The sequence below is a fragment of the Pogona vitticeps genome, chromosome 4, assembly GCF_051106095.1.
Source record: "Pogona vitticeps strain Pit_001003342236 chromosome 4, PviZW2.1, whole genome shotgun sequence".
NCBI classification, from domain to species: domain Eukaryota; kingdom Metazoa; phylum Chordata; class Lepidosauria; order Squamata; family Agamidae; genus Pogona; species Pogona vitticeps.
The window spans coordinates 107,451,894-107,463,053 of record NC_135786.1 but is presented as its reverse complement, the minus strand read 5'-3'; the positions used below and the strand labels follow the sequence as shown (position 1 = coordinate 107,463,053).

The 11,160-nt window shown below is 39.1% G+C and overlaps 1 long non-coding RNA gene across 1 annotated transcript; it reads left to right on the top strand.

The window, feature by feature from the left end:
- The first annotated feature begins 2 nt into the window (after positions 1-2).
- On the top strand, positions 3-10,962 carry LOC144588841 (uncharacterized). The gene is made up of 3 exons (XR_013544574.1): positions 3-136; positions 7,742-7,829; positions 8,521-10,962. It is a non-coding gene; the product is annotated as an uncharacterized LOC144588841 (long non-coding RNA).
- Positions 10,963-11,160: the final 198 nt, after the last annotated feature.

Sequence of the window (11,160 nt, the reverse complement as noted above, 5' to 3'; positions counted from 1 at the left end):
GGGTGGTTTCTGTAAATTTCTAGATGTGTAACTATCTTCCTGTCCTCTAGAGAAGTCACAAGTGTGCAGAAGCAGCTACGTTATGCTATTTAAAGAACTTCAACCTGCACAGACTTCTGTTTGCAAACAATCTTTAGTAAGTAATTCTTCAGTGTCTGAAAATGCTTTTAAAATGCTAGACTGCTGTTCTGCTATCTTGGATTATATTTGTTCTGAGTTAGCTCTCATATTTTTGAAGAGAAGTTTGGAGGCATTTCCTACTTAATTATAAAAAAGAATAAACATCTTATAATTATTATGCCTCTTCCTGTAGAGAGTTGTTCACAATGGTATATTTACATGGTTGAAATATAGTTAGCACTGCTCGTGTTAATTTCTAAAACACAGAAAATGGTAAACGACATAATAGAACATTGCTGCTAATCCTGTAAACTTGCTACAGGTAAACAAAAATAAGCTAATTATATAAATAAAATTTGATTGAATCAATCTTATGTTACTTTGGCACAGATACAGTTATATCTGTAATTTCTTTCTCTTTTTGCGAGGTGAAGACTTGAGGCTTGTATTGAAACAGGAGGGATTACCTTAGCTTCTTACTCCTGAGTGAATTAGGTGAGGTCAAAGATGTGGGTGTGTCATGTGGTTGTTTCTGCATTCTTCCACCCAATTCTCCATCTTTCTGAGACTTCCTTTAGATTCAAATGGTGGTTTTGACCTGGGAAAGAGAATGAGGAAATCAAAAGAAGTCAGAGTCTTCCCTCAGTGTACGTAATTAGGCAGTTCTGTTCTGACTTGTTTGATATATATATAAAAAACAATTTGCGCAACACAAATGGCGCCTCTTACATCAGGCATTTGTCTCTCACAACCAGATGTCCTTCTGGTCTGTAGTGTCTTGTTCCATTTCACCGCCCCTCCCCTCAAATTCATTTACTTCTATCCCCGCTGAAACCTGGATTGATCATTTTACAGGGCTATTTACAAGTTCCCTTCCCCTCCCTTCCCTTTCACCGAATCCCCTCAATCTCGCTGACTGGCCCCCTGTCACCACCAATCAAATTATAGATCTCATCAATACTCTGAAATCTGATAAAGCTCCGGGCCCAAACAGTTTTTTCTCTGTGATCTTGACTTCCAACCCCCACTGGTGGGCTGAGCCCCTTGCTAATCTTTTTATGCTAGTTAACAGCATTGGCAAATTCCCTGAAACCTGGCTACCTTCTGTCATAATTCCCATTTACAAAAAAAGTGACGCCTCCCAACCTGACAATTACAGGTTGATAAGTCTGCTTTCTAATATTGGTAAACTATATTCCAAACTCCTTCTTAGCAAACTTCTATCTTGGGCGCAGTTTCAAAATCTCCATGGAATGGAACAAATCAGCTTTTGTGCTGGTGCGTCCACTACTGATCATGTTTTTCTACTATCTTTTTTAGCTGAAAAATATTCCACCTATCATCATTCCAATCTTTATGTTGCCTTTCTTGATCTTAAGGGCGCTTTCGATTCCATTAACAGAAGTTTATTATGAGAAAAGCTCTCCAAATGGGGAATCAAACCTCATCTTCTGTTTTTGCTTTGCCATCTTGTGAATGGGTTCAGTTTCAAATTTTCACAACTTCTCACTTTGCGCGGGAAATACTATAGGAGATGTCTTCTTAACTTCAACAACTTTGTCTTTATTGATAACCAGTAAATCAACATTGTTCATGATGGGATCAAAAAAACTCAATTCAGGCAACAAGCTATAACTGTCCACCCCGTAGTCTTGTCCTCCATGCATTGAACTTAGAGGTGTGCTGGACCAAACCTCTCAGCATCTGTTGGCTTCCGGAGGGGAGCGCTCCTTACTGTGCAAATGGTGCCACAGCATGGGTGTCTTGCCCAGTCTCCCTCAGGAGGGGGAGTATTGTAACATGAATTGGGTCTTATAACCTGCCGGCCGTGCCCCTTATTCTTAGGGAAGACTACCATCAACCACTCTAGAGTCTCGTACTTCACCTCTCCACTCTCCTTCGGTACTGGGTCTGGCAGCAGCCCTCCAATCTTCAGCTTGGGGAAGTCCCTTAGCAGCTCCTGAGTCTTTACTCTTTCATATTCTTTTAACCTCTCCAGCTCCCTCTTCCTTTTTCACAACTCCAGTTCCACCTCAAACCGACGCTCCCCTTGGCTACTTATACTTTCCTGCCAAACGGACAACTCTTGCTCCACCCCTTTCTTACCCTCGCGCTCTTCTACTAAACTCACTTTGAATTTCCCACTTTTTCCCCTTTATCCTTTGCCGCCACATTCTCTCTCTGGTCCTCCTGTTCCTGCTCACCCTCTGCTTTCTCTCCTCTCTCCTTTCCTTATCTTCTGGGGATGGCACACTCTCCTCTGTGACACCTTCACACGTCTTCATACTTTTAACTTCAGCCAAGTCCGCCTCCCCAATTCACACATTCTAACTGATAGGATTCCTCTTTTAAATGGGGTACATCAAGGTTGTATCCTTGCCCCCTTACTTTTCAACCTTTTCCTAGCTGATTTCCCTTCTTTTCTTTTAAACCCTGATAATTCTCTTCCAGCCCTTCAGGGCTCCTCTTCCTGTCCTCCTTTATGCTGATGATATGGCTTTACTTTATCTTACTAAATTAGGTTTATGTTGTTCCCTTACCTACAGTGGACCCTCGACTTACGGAATTAATCCGTATTGGAACTGTGGCCACAGGTCAAAAATTCCATAGTTTGAGGGGCCATTTCTCATAGGAATGCATTGAAAATCATTTAATTCATTCCAGCCAAAGAGAAAAAAAATCCAGGGCTTCCAAAGATGCACCCGCTGCCCTCTGCCTTCTGTCCCCGCTGTCCTCTGCTTCCCATGCCCGCCGGGCGCAGAGCGCCTTTTCCCAGAGGGCACCGGGGACAGGAGGCAAGAGGCCAGTGGGTCCAGCTTTCTAAGCCCTGAAAGCTGACAGTAGGCGCAGAGCGGCTTTTGGCTTGCAGCTTTGGAAGCCGGAAAGCCGAAAGCCGCTCTGCGCCCGCTGTCAGCTTTGGCTTTCGGGGCTTAGAAAGCTCAAAGGTGACAGCGGGCATGACCTGCAGCCTACAGACTGGAAGGGGGAGGTGGGGAAAGCGCCAAATTTGAATTCCCTGCCTCCCCCTATTGGTCCGTTGGTCAATTTTCCAGCCGCAAGTCGAAGTGAAACTTTGCGGCCAGAGAGGTCCATAGGTATAAAAGTTTGTAAGTGGAGCCACACGTAAGTCGAGACTTCACAGTATTTACAACAATCCGTTTGTTAAATTATCTTACTATCAATTCAGACAAAACAAAAATTATGGTTTTCTCTAAACGTTGGTCCCCCTCTCTCTGGTCAGTTGGCCCCCACTCCTATCATCAAGTACAAACCTTTAAGTATTTAGGACTCCTCCAAATTACCAATTAAACTGGTTGCCTCATAAAAAAGCTGTCATTTCATCCACATCTCAGAGGCAATGAGGCAATCCACATTTCAAAGGCAATCACCAAGTTCCACTTTTCTGCTGGCAATCAGTTTGTTCCAGCTGCTCTCCATATATTCCAAACTAAAATTCTCTCACAATTATTATGTGAAGTTCCTGTTTGGATTGCATCTGCCCACTCTGACCTCGACCGCTTAGCGGCCTCCTTCTTTAGGAGGCTACTTGGTCCCCCAAATTCCATACGACTTGCCTCTATTCTACTTGAATTAGGGACTCATCTCCCTTCAACTCTGGCTTGGACTGTTACTTTTAAATATTGGCTTCGCTTGTTTTTAACTAGATTCCCGGATCCGTTACTATATGCTTTGTTAAAAGATCTTTACTCCCCTAAATGGATACAACTTATCCATTCTAAATTGTTATCTATAGATATCCCATTAGAATCACTTTTTGATTTGGAATTATCTGTTGCCCACTCTCATATTAAGGCCAAGCTATATCAATGGGAGTATGGACACCTAAAATATCTTCTCAATCCCTCTTGCTCTCCAAATTGTTCTGGTTTATCCCCTTCTTTAGAATATCCTTCAAATTATTTCAACCTACTGGTTAATTCTACACTGCGGAGGGCTTTTATGCTAGCCCGGTTTAACATCTTCCTGTTGGCCATGCATTATGGCCGCTTCTCCAAAATCCCTAAAAGCAAAAGTTATGCCAATAGCATTTTGCCCAATGATTTATAATGCAAAATAGTGGTTCCAAGACTGTTATTTTGTGTTGTCTATTTTCTCTTTTAACTAGACTGTCAGTGCTGATTCTGTTTCACACTCTTACCATTAAAAATAACATTGAAAAAATACAGATAATATTTCTGATCTGACTGCCAAACTAAATTCAGAGTTAAATTTGTCAAAACAAATATCCTAAATCACCTTTTCTGTCACTTGCTGCCTGATACATTAGATCATATTTACTGTATTTAGATGTCCAGCACATTACTCCCTTCGGAAACTCTTTTTAGATCATTGGTTGATTCCCTTTTCGGACTTTTTCCCTGACCTTCTCCCTATTTTCATCTTAAATATTTCTCATTTCTATATGCTATTGATTTATTTAAAAGATCTGCCATTTGGTAGTGGGCAGCACCCTCTTTCTCCCCATACCAGGCTGAAGAACCTCTACCAGAAATGGAAACCCTCCTAAGCGGGATGGATTGAAGCTCAGGAGGCTGAGGTATTGTCACGAACCCAGTTCCCCTGTTTGTTTCTCTCCACAACCCAGGTTCACTTTCAGGTGTGACATTTAATTTTCAACCCTTTCCGCTTCCACCAGAGCAGTCTCTCCTCGATGCATCAGATATGATTCTTAAATCAGTGTTATTCAATCAAACAAAGTTTATTAAAGTGTTCATAAGTAAATCATATAAAGTAAATCATGGATGGACTTATTTCATTTAATCAATCAACTGTGCTTTAGTAACAGTTATATTTGCTTACGCAGAATCACGTTGATACAAGTATTTATTCATTTATTCATTTATTTATTCATTTATTCATTTCTTTCCCTCTCTCTCTATTACTCTTCACTAACACAAGACTGGTCCTAACTGCCTAACTTCTTCTCTTTAACTGAGGTCTCTGCTTCATCCCTGACTGAAGTCCTCTCTAACTCTCATATCTCTAATTGCTCACTAATTGTCATCCATTCTCTTAAATATCCTTAGTTCCTCCTCTTCTGTTCACCCATTGGTTGATCTGTCAAGGTTCTATTGTGATGGACAGGAGTGGTCCCTGACCTGTCCGTCACAGGTATTGTTTGGAAATAGGCTGAGGGAACCTGTTGCGAGTGGAGTTTAGAGAAGGAAAAGTGGGGGAAGGGATAAGTAGACATACAGTTTCTGTTGTTGTTAAGTGCTATAAAGTCACCTGTGACTTATGATAACCCTATGAATGAGCAATATCCAAATGTCTTGTCCTCACCATCCCTGCCCACCTCTCATATACACAAGACTGTGGTTTCTTGAAGTCAATCCATCTTGTATTAGGTCTTCGTTTTTTTCCTTTAATTTTCCCAAAATTATTGTTTTTTTCTAGTGAATCTTACCTTCTCATGATGTGTTGAAAGTATGACAGCCTCAGTTTCATCATTTTTGCTTCTTTAGATAGTTCAGACATGTTCATCTTTCTGGCAGCCCAGGTTATCCACAAAGCTCTCCTCCAGCACCATATTTCAAGTGAGTCAATTTTTTTCCTGTCAGCTTCACTGTCTGGCTTTCAAACCCATATATAGTGATTGGGGATACAAGAATGTGGATAATCTTGTTCTTGGTCTCCAATTACACATCTTTACACTTGATGATCTTTTTTAATTCATTGTGGCCCTTCCAAGTCTCAGTCTTCTTCTGATTTCTTCACTGCGAGCTCCATTTTCATTGATGATTGAGCTAAGGTATACAGAATCTTTAACAACTTCAGTTTCCTTATTGTTAACATTAAAGTTACGTAGTTATTCTGTAGTCATATTTTTGTCTTCATCATGTTCAACTACAATCCTGCTTTGACACTTTCTTCTTTTACTTTCCCTATCAGTAGTTTCAAGTCATTGCTGTCAATAAGATTGTGTCATCTATATATTTTAAATTATTGATGTTTCTTTCACCAGTTTTCACTCCTCCTGCATTTGAATTGAGTCCAGGTTTTCATATATATTCTGCGTACAGTTTGAACAGATAAGACAGTAAATTAAATAGTTGTCTGATACCATTGCCTATAGTACGTAAACCATTCTGTGTCTCTGTATTCTGTCCTAAAAATAGCTTCTTGTCCACATGACAAGTTACACATCAGAACAATCAAATGCTGAAGGACACCCATTTCTTTTATAATAAGCCATTGCTTTTCAAAATCAAGGACTTTGCTGTAGTCTATGAAGGACATACTGATCTTATGAAAATCTATGGTGTGATTCAGCAGCTAGTGGATATTTGCAATATGATCTTGAGTGCCTCTTTTCAGAATCCAGCTTGAACATCAGACATTTCTTGCTTTTCTATATATGGTAAAAGCCTTTGTTCACCTTGACCATCACTTTGCTTATATGGGAAATTAGAATAATGGTTCTTCATCATAGGATTCCTGTTCAAACGAATCTGTTATCCTTTTATCTCTTTTTTTATAGGTCTTCAGTGTACTGTTTTAACTTTCCCTTTTATTTCTTGGATCTTCTGGAAGACATCTCTTGTTTTCCCTCTTGTTGTTCTCTTCTGTTCCTTTGCTCTGGTCATTATAATAGTCTTTTGTTGTCTGGCTGAAAATGTCCCATTCAAGTCCACTTTATTTCACTGACACCAAGCACTGCAGTGTTTAAATATTCCATTTCTTGCTTTACAATTTTCAGTTTGCTGTTATTCATACTTGTCACATTCCATGTTCGAATTACATGTATTATGCAGGATTGGACTTTCCTTTCACGTCTCTACACATCAACCTCCAGATATTCATTTGGATTTAATTTTGTTGCATCATTAGTGATAGTGCTATTTGCGCTTGTCTTTGCTTCTCCCCAGTAGCAGACTGAGTACCTTCTGACCTGGGGATCTCATCTTCCAGCAGTATCTCTGGTTTCATTTTTCAGCATCTCATCATAGGTTTTTCAGGATAAGTTGAGCAGTGGTTTATCATTGCCTTCTGCACAATGCTAATAAAAATTAGTTTGAGTGTCACTGCCATTGTCTGTGAAAGATCCTCCACTAGCATTTCACTGTTGCTCCTGCCCTCCAGAATTTCTCTGCTGTCATCACCATTGGAGCTATCTATTGTCTTCTGCTGGTATGGCTGTTACTCCAGAAGAGGGTAGATGCATCTTAGTCTGGTGCCTCAGCTTTTGGTACCCCTTCTAGGAGTCCAGGCTAGTAATTGAGTCTGGTTTAGTGGCAGCATTGCTCTTGGCTTCTCTGACACGCTAAAACTCCATTGCCGCATTTTAAATTGTGCACCCAAGATGGGCTTTTGGTTTCTATAAGTGAGGAAATTATTGGTCCAACCCACTGGTTTTCTTCCCTCTTCCATTATGCCCTCTGTTGTGGGTATCCCATTACTGCAAATCAAATTTAAAGACTTGAATGAACACTACACATCCCTCATATGATTCGTGAGCTGTAAATAGTTTGAAGTTCTTTATGGTTACAAAATTCACTTTTTTTGCTTGCACGTGTTACGTTTTTGAACATATTTATGTGCAATTGAAAAACACAGGTGCTGCTTATTTTTCATCATTTTTTCTGTATGTCTTTTACAGAAATGTATGAAATTGCTGAATGGATTGGCCACATACAGCTGCTTGTTACCATGGGGCCACACGATCCCCCAATTGATTTTTTTTTAAGGTGAGCTGAAAGTCTCTGATTCTGTTTAGTGGATGTGTGGGGAAATTTAGTCCTGTTTTAAGGAATTTCCTACACTCATCCCCTTAAAATTTTAAGGGTCACTAGGGGGCACAAGAGTTTCTCAGTTGGGAAAAATACCACCCATTTTTTTGTAGGAAATTTTTGGTAAGAATGTGGGTTGCAGCAGGAGCACTCTGACTTCTGGTGACTGTCTACCATTGCTTTAACCCTGTGGCTTTTCCTTTAACTATGATTTTAAAAGTCAACCTAATTCTCCTCTTACCCCCCCCCCCCCCCGCCTTTTGATGACTTGTATCTCTCGGGCTTGCCATTTTCAGGTATAGATTTTGTTGCTAGTCACACCTTTGTTCCTTTTCCATTATGCATATTATGTTTTTCTTGCTTCAGAACCTATCATTACATTCCCTTCTGTTGCATACAATAATTAAACTGTTACATTCACAACTAAATTTCTGTGAAATTGTTAAGAGAGTGGGCTGTCAGATTGTTTATAATACTCAGCATTCTCCCTGCCCTCTCCCATTGTCCAAAATCATGTTTGAGAGCCATTGGCAGTATTGACCATGGCTATTGCTAATTGGAATGCATCAGGATGTTTAATCTGCTTCTGATTTCACATTTTGCTCACACACTTCTCACTGCTTCTCATGATCTGTGTTTGTGCCAACAGAATGCTTGTTCATGGCCCTGGAGTGATGTGAATACGTAATCATATAGCTAACTCCAAATTCTGCAACTGTGGTTATGAGGTCAGAAAATATTACCATGCACTCACCCATGGTGCCCTAATCCGTTGATACATGAGCACAGGAGTTGTGATGGTTTTACAGAAATGTTTTGCATGTGATACTTAATGAGGGTTTGTGTCTGGTTATTTTAATTATAGCACCAAATACTGTACATCCAGGTGATATGGTTTCACTACAGCAGACTTTACCCAGCAGACATCTCAAACGACAACACCCCTAGTCCTTGACTATGGTCATATTGCCTGCTCCTGATGGGAGTTATAGGCCAAAACATCTGGCAGACACTTGATGAAGGCTATACTAGAGTTGATGCCAGGTATGAGTGTTTATTATTTGCATAGGGGAAGTCAGATACAAGAACTATGTATCCTGCTTGTGGAAGAAGCATTGTAGTTTTTATTTATTAGTGATTGCTTAGTGAAGAAGTAGATACTAATGAACTGGAGATTTGCAGTGTTCGCGTTCAGTACAGTGCTTCCAGTATGACTTTAAAATTAAAATTATCTTTGGATCAGATCACCACAGAAGGTTTGGATAGATTTTTCCAAGGTTTGAAACAACACTGCATATTGGAAAGTGCTGCATATGGTTCACAGAACAATTGAAAGTTCAGTGATATTGTGAGACTCTGAATGTTCTTGCATGCAAGTGTAGTTTTAATGCTGCAGAGGGTTTTTCATTTTTGTTTTCAGATCAATGTGAATCTAGAGGCATATCTGGAGTCTAGAAATAACATTAAATTCTAGTGTAATATATATTAAGCACAATAGGTACAATTGTTCTTTTAGGCCTTATTTTTACTAGAGTAACAAATTATGTAGGGGCAGGAGGTCATTTGACTGAATGCCTTCCCATTTCCTCCTGGACAGTTAATATATCAAGAGGAAACCTTGGATAAAATCTTACTTAATTTTATATGAGGAGGAAATAGTGTATATGTAAGGGCATTCAACATTGTGAGCTCTCATGTGAAATGGTACAGCTCAGGCACACATTAATTTGATAAGGAGCATCATTATTAATGTTCAGAAAGCCATAACAAGTGAACATTCATTTGAATCTGTAGATGTGCAATTATCCTCCTAAATAATTGAGCCTTAATTAACAACATCCTGAAATTGAGTGTGACTTGACCAGCTGGGAAAGAGTAGGGGGGATGGGAATAGTTCTGTGTGTAACAAGACTAAAAATTGCAACAATTTAAAAATAAAATAATCTCCATGTTGCTGTGGTTTTATTAAAATAGCCTAGACACACTAGTGGCTTAGTACATTTTCATTTTTGCATTTATTTGATTGGATTATATTACACTGTTGAAAAATACTGTATTCAAAAGCCTGTTTTATCACTACAACCATATGTCAGATTAATTTATTTTATTAATACTGTGGAAAGATAGATCAGCTTTCAGCTGAGGTCTGTGTTGATCTTTCAGAAATGCTGAAATAAGAATATTTACCAGCATTTGTGGAAGATATGTATTTTAAAAAATATGGCATATTTAACATGAAATGTATATTTGTAAATTAATTTGGCAGGTAGAAATTAACAGGCTCATAAAGAACTTTGAAAACATGGCAACTTCTGCAACAGCAGGAAAAAAAGTGAAATTATCTAGATAATTATTTTTTCATGTATTTTCAAAGCATACTCTCATCATTTATATATTTTAAACATGTGCTACCCTTTTCAAAACAAGGAAGTAGGCTGCTAGGGAAAAAATGAAAATGCCTTTGAAAATTTATCAGACAGAAACATAAATATCTTTCTGTGTTTGGCTTCTACTGTGTTAGAAGTTGCTGCCTGTCTCTTGAAAGAGGCAAAACCTGCCTTCTGCTAGAGCAAATTATGTTACAGACCCAGCCAATCACTTCCCATATAAGCTATCAGCTTTAGGAGAGGCCTGATATAAATTGAATTATGTTCATGCCATTAATTGCTTTTTAAGAGTCCAAATCACACCCCCACCCTCCCCCTTACCCATGTTTTGTGTTACTTTGTTTGGAAATGTTGCAGGGAGTCTTTTCCTTCTTTCAGAATCTCCTGATGGTATTCTTTTATTACACACACAGAGTACCTTTTACTGTAACATATAAAACATCTTAGAATCTTGGTGTTTGGTAGTCTACTGCAACCTTATTTTTTTTTAAAAAATGCAAGCAGTGCGCCTTTCACTCAAGCTTGGGTCATCTTAAGAAAGGTAGGCATTGCTCTGTCAGAGGGCAGGGGTTTGTTCTTTATCAGTCACCTCGTCTTTGAATAAACTAAATGACTGTTTTTACACATTTATTGCAAATGAAATGTTCCTAATCTGATTGATAATTTGTAGAACATGACAAGTAAAAAATAAATTCTATGCCTATTATTTGTGGAAGTTTTCTCATTGGCTTGTTACATGTTGCCTGGTCAGTTCTGAATTATGCACAAAGGGTCAACTACTCGTCATAAACTGTCATTACTGAATTTTACTTGGATTACATCAACCAAATGGCAGGAATAGATATGCTGATGTTGTCAGTTCCGCATGCCCACATCTTCCATTTTCTCTTTTAATTTGTAGG